Here is a 9139-nt window from a genome sequence, read left to right as displayed (position 1 = left end):
ATGCATGTCTACAGAGTAATGCATGAATGCAACACTTATGTGTAGCTGAGATCTTTGTCACACCTCAAATAGAAAACAACTGTGCAGTAAGAACATCACTCAGTGCAGTTTAGGGTTGCTTTGTAATTATCTTAAGGAGGGAGGATGTTACACAACAACCATTCCAACAACATGAAGAGAATACTCACATTACAGAGCCTGACTGAGAGTGTACTTTCGGGATGGTTTACACCGAACACAGTAAGAGCACTGAGGCAGAAGTACAGTCCTGTGCTTCCTGGCTTCCAGCTGAGGGAGTCCAACTTCCTCCGTTGTTACAGGGATTTTATAATGCCATGGTTCATGGTGCCAGTTACTTGGACAAGCAGTGTATCAGCTACAAAATAATCCTGGAAAAGAAAAGGAAAACACATCATCTTTTTCCTATAGCAGGTAGCTTATCTCAGTCACTGGACAGCACTACAATCCTTAGGACTCAGGAAGAAGGTGTTGTATAGGGGAGGACTGCTTGCTTTGGTGGCTATGTAGTGTTAAACCAATATAGGCCAATCGCTTAACCACAACAGGAACCTTTCTCCACCATCCCCCAAGAAAAAGAAGAAGATAGCAATACTTAAGACCTCTGGTATCAATGCTTTGAGCAGAAACAGTAACGTAAGCAAGGTGCATATCTCAAAGACACAGTAAAGAACCAGCAAAGAAAAGGAATTTGGCACAACCATGCTCCCTTAAAGCGAGTATCAACTTTATAACTAATCCAGATCAGCTTCAATACTTCCATGCCTTGCAAAAAACTGGCATTTGGATAAACCAGCAGAGGAACACCAAGATGCCTTCCACTCTCTGCAAAGTTCACACCAACTGCATGTCTGAAGCTATCCTTTGGCATTTCTTGTTAACACTGCACGTTAAGATGGAGCAATACCCTCAGACTTCCATGCCAAACGCAGTCAGCAGACCCCCACCTCCATGGCAATCAGCTCAGCAGGACTTGGGTGGCAATTCTTAAATGCTGGAGGGACTTGACAGTCTGCTCTCTTACCAACGCTCCACCTGCTGGTATGCTGACGTTACAGAGTGGTCCAGGCAGCATCCTGACCTGGGAGAAAGGCAAAGACAAACAAGAACAATGCAGGAGTCAACTAAAATGTTCCGAGGAGTCAGAAGCATCAAAAGCACCTCAGGCAAAACCTACTCTGAAAACTTTGCCAGTATAAGACATGTCTGAACACTGATATTCCTGACAAATACTTGTGAAAACCTCTAACCAAGGATGTGGTTCAAGCCTGCTTTGGTGGCTGGCCGCCTACTAACACATGAGCATTAGTAACTTCTTTAGGTCAAGGGTACAGCTCTGCAGAGCAGTTTGCATGAGTGATGCAAGCCAAGCTCCCACACAAACCCATCATTAAGTTTGGAGTTTCTGCATTGCAAATTTGATTTTATCAGGATTGTAAAGTGAGCTTTATGACAGCCCAAAATAAAATCTCATTAAAGACAATCTCCCCAAAACAAATTAGCCAAACACCCAAATTACAGCTGCCCACCTCATTTCAACATATTTACATATGAAATATAATGTCTACAAAAATAAAACATAAGCAAACACACAGCTCTTCCTAGGAATCCTGCCATGTTCCCTTCATAAACTGGATCTTGTTCCCCAAAAGAGGTCTGAACCGGGATGTTACAGTCCTTAACACTTATTTCACCTGTTGAACAAACTGAAAGGTGTCATTCACAGCCATCATCTGCTTCAATTGCTTTTGCAGAAGCCAAAGAAACCAGGATAGCTAACTGAGGAAAACTCTCAATGTGTTTGGAGATTAGCTGATTTATAAGTTGAGTCCTCAACCTCCTCTACACTGTTCACCTGCAAGTGTGGGACAAGCCACTGAAAGCACTTTTTACATCCACCCATTACTTCTACTCATCATCATCTGAGTGACCAATTGCAAATGCTCAGTTTTGCAGATCTGTTGGATCTCAAGTAGAGGTCAATGGGAGCCACATCAGCACAACAGAAACGCTGTAAAAATGTCAAGAAATTTCTCTAAGGAATCAATTCAATTAAAGAAATGCTCAATTTCATGTGCAGTTTGTAATAGTCTTTGAATGTGAAGAATTAAAATGTTACTGGTACTGGGGTAATAAGCATCAGGCATCACGTTTCTAGAACAAATGCTCTGTGAAAGTAGTTAAAAGTTAACCTGTACAACGGGACCTGTGAAGGTCCACTGCAGGAAATGCTGCAGATACAGGCTTCCAGCCACTGTTTAAAATAACTCAAGCACCAACAACAGCCCAAAACTCAGCTCTCTTCCACAAAGCCACAAAGTGTCAGCTGCCATAGGCTCATCTGCCTTAGGCTCCATATAAATGCAAGAGCGGATCATAGTTGGCAATATCTGTCAAGCTGTGTATGCAAATGAAATCTCACATTTCATCTTTCAACTTCCAACTTAACTACAATACTATTGAAAAGTAAAACTCTTCAACTAAATTATATTCTCCAGCTTAAAGCAGTAGCTTAAAAGACAGGAAACCTGTTCACAGAGTTCTCAATAACCTGTACACTGAAGTGCTTTGATCTCCAATGACCTGAGAGGACAAAGATTAACCAGACAGCTAAAATAACTTGACTCTGCAGGGGTGAAGGAATGACTGAAGCTGACAGCCACAAGTTCCAGTTAACAGCATATTATAAACTGTCTGAACTATTATGGAAAATTTTGGAGTAACAGATTTGTAGTGCACCAGTAAACTGGCAGAAAACCAGCATTCACCTTTTCACTTAAAGCAGGTGATTTAGGAAAACATTCCCCTTTTCATAGAATCACACAATGGTTTGGGTTGGAAAGGACCATCCAGGATCATTCAGTTCCAACCCCACTGCCATGGGCAGGGACAACTCACACTAGACCATGTCACCCAAGGCTCTGTCCAACCTGGCCTTAAACACTGCCAGGGATGGAGCACTTCCCACTTCTTTGGGCAGCCTGTTCCAGTGCCTCACCACCCTCACCCTAAAGAACTTCTTCCTTATCATTAGCAGCCTTTGCTAATTGCAGCAGAGGTTTGGTTTTCTTGGGCTGCCTGGTATTCTTAGGAGAAATGTAATACTACACATAACAGCAACTCAAGCTGTGTAAATAAAGGTCTTTGTTTCTTAATTTACATATAAGCAAGAAATCAGGTGTCATTAACTACAACAGTAAGGAATTTCACACTGCCGTTTGTGTTGTGTAAGAAAGAACAAGTAAACCAGTACTTCTCCCTGATACTGTAGTATGCAACTTCATGTTAACATACAGAATCACAGCATCAATCCATTTGCTAGAACCAAGGTATGTTTAAGTACACAGATTCATTTCACTTTCCTAAGATTTTAATGCTTCTAGTTAACATTTGGCATAACCTGACTTCTCACTGAACCACCAGTTTAGCACGTCCTGATCCAAGCAGTGTGTTTATCAAGACAAGTCATGCAGTCACCATATTCATGTGAAACAAATCACTGTAAAGTTTTGACGAAGCTTTTGAACTCACAGAAGTCACAGGCTGAAATCAGATGAAAAATGCAATGACAATCATGCCTAAACACATAGTATCTAAGGATATCAACTACTACATTTATTTTGTAATTAATAATATTAAAAGTATCAGAAGAGGAGTCAAAATAGACAAATGTGCTTTTAAAGCAAGGAAAATATCACATTTTCCTGTTAAAGAATGTCCTGTATCACAAACGATTCAAGTTTTGAACATGGCAAGCTCTGTTTAGTGTTACAGTCTGCTACAGAGGCTAGAGATACAGCACCGCAATCTTCACAAAGCTCTAGAAGTCACCTTATCTTTGCTTGATATTTCCTTGAAATACTCCCTTGATATATTTGAGGCAGATGAGGGACAGGCTGCAGAAGAACTAGCATCCCTGACACCAGAACATTCCCCATGTTTCAGTGACCTCAAAGTGCCTGATCTTGTCAGCAGACAGCTTGGTTATCCCACAGCAAAGGGCTACGTGAAAACAAAGATGTCCTTGACCTCCAGGGAGATCAGAGAGTTAAGCTCAGAGAACCAGCATCAATAAAAGCATTCTTGAAAACATTGCCTTTGTCTTTCAAAGTACACACCTGCCAAAGTAATATTAAAACTTAGCTGTAGTATTTCTTGTCTTAACCTAATTTGATGGACAAAAATGTGTTCACACATCCTTCTAGAAGCAAGTGCAATATTGATTACTCAAGTTCACATTTTACTGGTTAAGTTCACTGAATAATTCAAGCAAAACTCCAAATGAAGTAGGCTGGGGGCAATGATGAGAAATTATACTTATTTATAAGCACAATCCATATATAATCAGATCACATAAAGTTTATCAACATGCTAATAGTATATCACGTGGTCTCTATAAAAAGCTAAAGATACTCTCAGAAGACATCAGGTTAACAATACACATTACACCAAAAGTTACATTACAGTTACAACATACACCAAGTATGTTGTAAGAATGAATGTTAAAATAATGATGCCTATCAAACATGGGCCAATCAGCCGGCAGAATGAGTACGGATGCCACAAACAACATACAGCTTTCATGCCCCAGTCAGGGCGCAAAAGAAAGGAGGATGTGATGGAAAACTCACAGCAATTTTAGGTTTAAATGTGAAATCGAAGCTAACAGTGATGCCAGAGTACTGCTGTGAGTACTGAATCTCCAGGTCCAACAGCTGAGCCCTTCCTTAGAAATTCCAGTAACAGCAGCTCAACAGGTCACCATTTGCTTAAACAAGAACAGTTTCCAATCCGTTCTACTTTTACCTTTTTCTTTCCAATATCTACCTTACCAAATAACTCTGCCCTCTATTTTACTGTTCTGTTCACCTGGTACTGAGCACGCAGGGAAAGGAGATTAAAAAGGTTAAAAAAAGAGAAGCTACTCTGTGCCAGCAGCCCTAAGCAGTCTGTACCCTGGGATACATACTTAGGAAGCTCAAGCACTATGGAGCATTTTCTGCGAAGCTGCAGAGGGTCAGGATGGCATCTTCTGTTGCCAAGCATCAGCTTTGGGAAATGGTACCTTCCAGAAGGTACAAATATGAGCCTTTGCTGTAGGTTACCATAACCTACATTAGGCCAAAACATACTACCCACCCAAAACTGCCAACACACTCTGTGATCTCCGCATGTAAAAGTACTCAGTGCACCAAACACCGAACGATGAAGTTGGCAGTTTAAATTAATACACAGGCAAGAGCTTGGTCTTCAAGAACCCTCTGAAACACTCTGAACATCAGAAGAACGACAACCCTGCACTTGGCTGAACCATGCTGTATCTGCAGAGAAAACAATGAAGTGAATGAAGGAAGTCCTCCGAGGCCCATCTGGCATTTTGATTTATTACGCTCACGTTAAGCCTCCAATGTTCATTCTCCACTCGGCTCTGACACAGCAGAAGATTTGTTTTGGACTAACTTACTTTATTCCTATGTTCTTTATATAAACTACTCACATTCTTACAAATTCCACTAATACCACTTTGATACCTAATATCAAGTTGATTCAGTGTGAAACATAAGATTTCAATCCAACTTTTTAGTAGCTTAACTTCCTCATTCCCACAGGATTCAACATGTCCTCAGACATGAAACAATCTTATCTAGGGCACTTGTGAATATTTCAGTATTTTTTTTCCTTATCTTTCTAACCTTCATTTCTGCAGAAATATCCACCAAATTCCCTCAACCTTCTTGTGCTGGTGGGTCCTTCCTGGTGGTCTCAGACTGAGGCATCCTAAGATGACAGTGTATAAGGAGAAAACTGATACATTCCTAAAGGGTAATTTCAAGACTAGAAAGCTTACATAGGCTAAATACACTTTAAACTGCAAGGTGGGTTGTGCTGCTTCTCCTTAGGTGCCAGCCCAGACAAAGCACTGCCTCTCGAGTACGGCATTCTCCAGTTAGACCAGTTCACTGCTGGTTTAACTTACAGAACTTGCTAAAAGAGGAAAAGGCAGGAACATTTTGAACGAAATACAAACAGGAAAGACAGATTGCTATTGTATTAACAACATTCACTCATGAGCACAACCATCCCTTTGTTCTTCTTTACCTTCATCACTCCTACAGTGCCTCCCAGCAACAACCTGGAAACAATGACTGAGCTAGGGCATGAACAGCTAGGCCAGACAGCTACCAAATGTTTTCCAACAAACTACGTAAAGTATGCAATATAAATAGATCATCACAAATATGTCTTGTTAAAAAATATTTATGGTCATACCACGTATCTGTACTCCCCAGGCACTATGATTCTCGGTCATTTTACAGTATTGTTCCATGTTATGCATGAGCTGAATAAACTTGCAGTTGAAGTCTACAAAGCTGAAGAGGTTTATAACATTTCCAGTGCACAGGTCTGAAAGCACTGACTTTTCTACTCGTCCCAGAAGTTCCCTCTGACAGTGCTTTCACCATGATACACGCTTCCAGCTACAGGTAGGTTTTCTACCCCTCTGTTTCCTAGATCACAGCAGAAGAACTCCCCATCACTTTAACCGAGAACCAAAGCAGCATGCAAACAGCACACTCACTTGCACAGCCTATTCAGCTTCTGCTCAATCTGATTATTCACCTGTTTTGTAATGACTGCCATCTGCCCGTGCCTCCTCCTGTCTGTCTCTGACATAGACTCTGTGCCATCACAGAAGCTTTAATTTAGCACCTTCCTGCACACTATTTCCAGGTCACTGATACATACAGCAAATAAACTTAATTGCAAGATGGTTTCCTGTGGCTCTCCAGTCATTGCATTTCAAATCAGCTCCAACGGAGAGAAGGTTTTGCAGTGTAACACTTAAAAACCACTATACGCTTATTTCTTCAAGTGTATTTATATACATAAAATATGTATGCAGATATATTATGCATATTAAATATTTATATCTTTACATACATATTGAAGACAGGAAATCTATTCAAGGCTAACTCAGCCACTACTCACGCTTCTTTTCCCATTTGAACTGCAGCATGAGCACTCATCACCATCACATACATGGAGGAGTAAGCACTCAGGTATTTTTATTTTAGGCAAACAATCCACTGCTTCACAGAACTTGACAGTTGTCTCCATTAACTACTATAGCCAAATCTTATCACGTGTTGAAAAGGACACTGGGATTAATTATGTACTTCCAATCTGGCCCTTTTATTAGTATCAGGAATGTTCGTTTCCTAAGCTGTACATGACAGTCGCTTGAAACTCCATCTGGCTTTTTTGACTTACACCAGGAACTTCCGTGCTACAAGAGTTCATGAATATATTAACTGCACTCATTTCCCCCCTTAAAGAAAGAGAAATTCAGCTTTCAACAAGACACTTAACTCCAAACAAACCACAAACCCGCAAATGCCTGTTAACATTGGGAAATTTAGGAAATAACAAAGAAAGATTTCTTAGTCCTTGACATAAGGAGGACTTCTCTGGAAAAGTAGAAAAATAAATCCAAAAGAGCCTTCACTTCACTTTGTCTGCCACTGACCTTTAGACCTGACACCCACTGCATCCTGTGGGAAACTTTTTCCAAGAGCCAACTTGCTTATAAATATTTTAGCAGATTTAAGCATCCGGGCTACATTTTACTTGTCTACACCTACTGAAAAGGCTATTGAATAATGACAACATGTATCTAGACCTTCACATAAGTATGTGTAAAGCAATAAAACAGACTGCAATGGAATCAAATGTGCTACACAGGCAGGTGCTTCTGAAGTTTTATGTATTTATTTTACCAGGTTTACACTTGCTTTTGAAGTAATTTCTTATTTTTATGATGTTTACTTACAGCTGCTACAAGTCTCTGAAATGTGTACCACAGCACTGCTGTCCGTTTTCCTGCGTATGGTTTTAAAGGAGATTTGCATATCCTCCAAAAATAACAAAAGCACTAGAAAAACCCCATGCATTCCCAGATTTGTGTGATAAAAGCAATAGTGATAATTCAATTCCCTGAAAACTCAAGTCCCTCTTAGATGTTCTGCCAATAAATACCCTTAAACTCTCTCTGCAAGAAGGGTTCACTTACAGGAATTTGTTTAGCTTTCAATTGTCAAAGCACTGCACCTGCTCCTTTTCAGATAACCAGTCCCCTTGTCAAGTCTTATATTGCTCTTGTTTCTCCATCACAATGAGAAATTGTTCCATGCAGTATGGGACAGATCACTTGTGGAAAGTCACAGGGAAGATTTCATTACTGCCATATCCGCACTCCTCTCCAGGTTTGCTTCTCCTCCACGTCAACCCTTCCTCCCTTCTGCATACATTTTATCTACTGAAAAGGCTATTGAATAACAACAACGTGGATTTGGACCTTCACATAAGTATCTGGAAAGCAATAAAGTAGAATGTAATGAAATCTTGAATGTGCAGAGTTGCACACCCTGGACATGACTGCACTACATCAGCACTCACAAGGGGCCACACAAGGACAACCACATTCTCCAAGACAGGTAAGAAGGAATGTGGCTCCCCCACACTGCTACAGCACTAACAAAAGAGCCTACAGTGTATTTAACAAACATTTTATTATGTCAAGCTGACATATTAGATACTGTTCAAAGAAGTGCCCGATTTACTTAGAATTAAACTATAAACATTATGTTACTGCAGGACTCTATGCCAGCAAGTTTCAGTTAGATGTAGCAGGCAAGGAAAACAAAAGAAATGTTTGGTTTTGAGAGCTGATAATCGAGGGTTTGCTTCAATTTCACCCAGTAAGTGACAGCATCTTCATTATGCATGACTAAATGCTAACAAGTTCATAGCATCAGTATCTGAAGGCACAATTCTTCTCAAAGACCTACTAACAAGAGGAGGGCAGTAACAGTATATAAAAGCCTTCATTTTGCAGTCTTAGTATTACTGAAGCTTCTACTGAAACTTTAGTCCTTTGAGTTTTATGGCTGGTTTATCACCAGCCATCAAAACTACATTAGCAGTCCAGGTATGTATGATACAGACTGAGGCAAAACCTTTCTCTCATGATTATCTCCAGAGCCATGCTACCCCACAGTGGTTACAGTTCCCATTACCAACGGGCAGGGGGATGAGCTGTGTCTCGCTCCAAGTTATTCCT

At 40.5% G+C, this 9139-nt stretch overlaps 1 long non-coding RNA gene across 1 annotated transcript; it reads right to left on the bottom strand.

The window, feature by feature from the left end:
• Positions 1-8473, bottom strand: LOC134167870 (uncharacterized). Its single transcript, XR_009966309.1, has 3 exons — positions 3850-8473; positions 966-1094; positions 1-389 (listed from the first exon to the last, which is right to left on the bottom strand). It is a non-coding gene; the product is annotated as an uncharacterized LOC134167870 (long non-coding RNA).
• Between the last annotated feature and the right edge of the window lie 666 nt (positions 8474-9139).

Source organism: Pezoporus occidentalis, unplaced genomic scaffold (genome assembly GCF_034315485.1).
Source record: "Pezoporus occidentalis ecotype Australia unplaced genomic scaffold, CSIRO_AGI_Poc_V1 ctg3, whole genome shotgun sequence".
In the NCBI taxonomy this organism is placed as follows: domain Eukaryota; kingdom Metazoa; phylum Chordata; class Aves; order Psittaciformes; family Psittacidae; genus Pezoporus; species Pezoporus occidentalis.
This window is presented reverse-complemented; position numbering and strand designations above follow the sequence as displayed.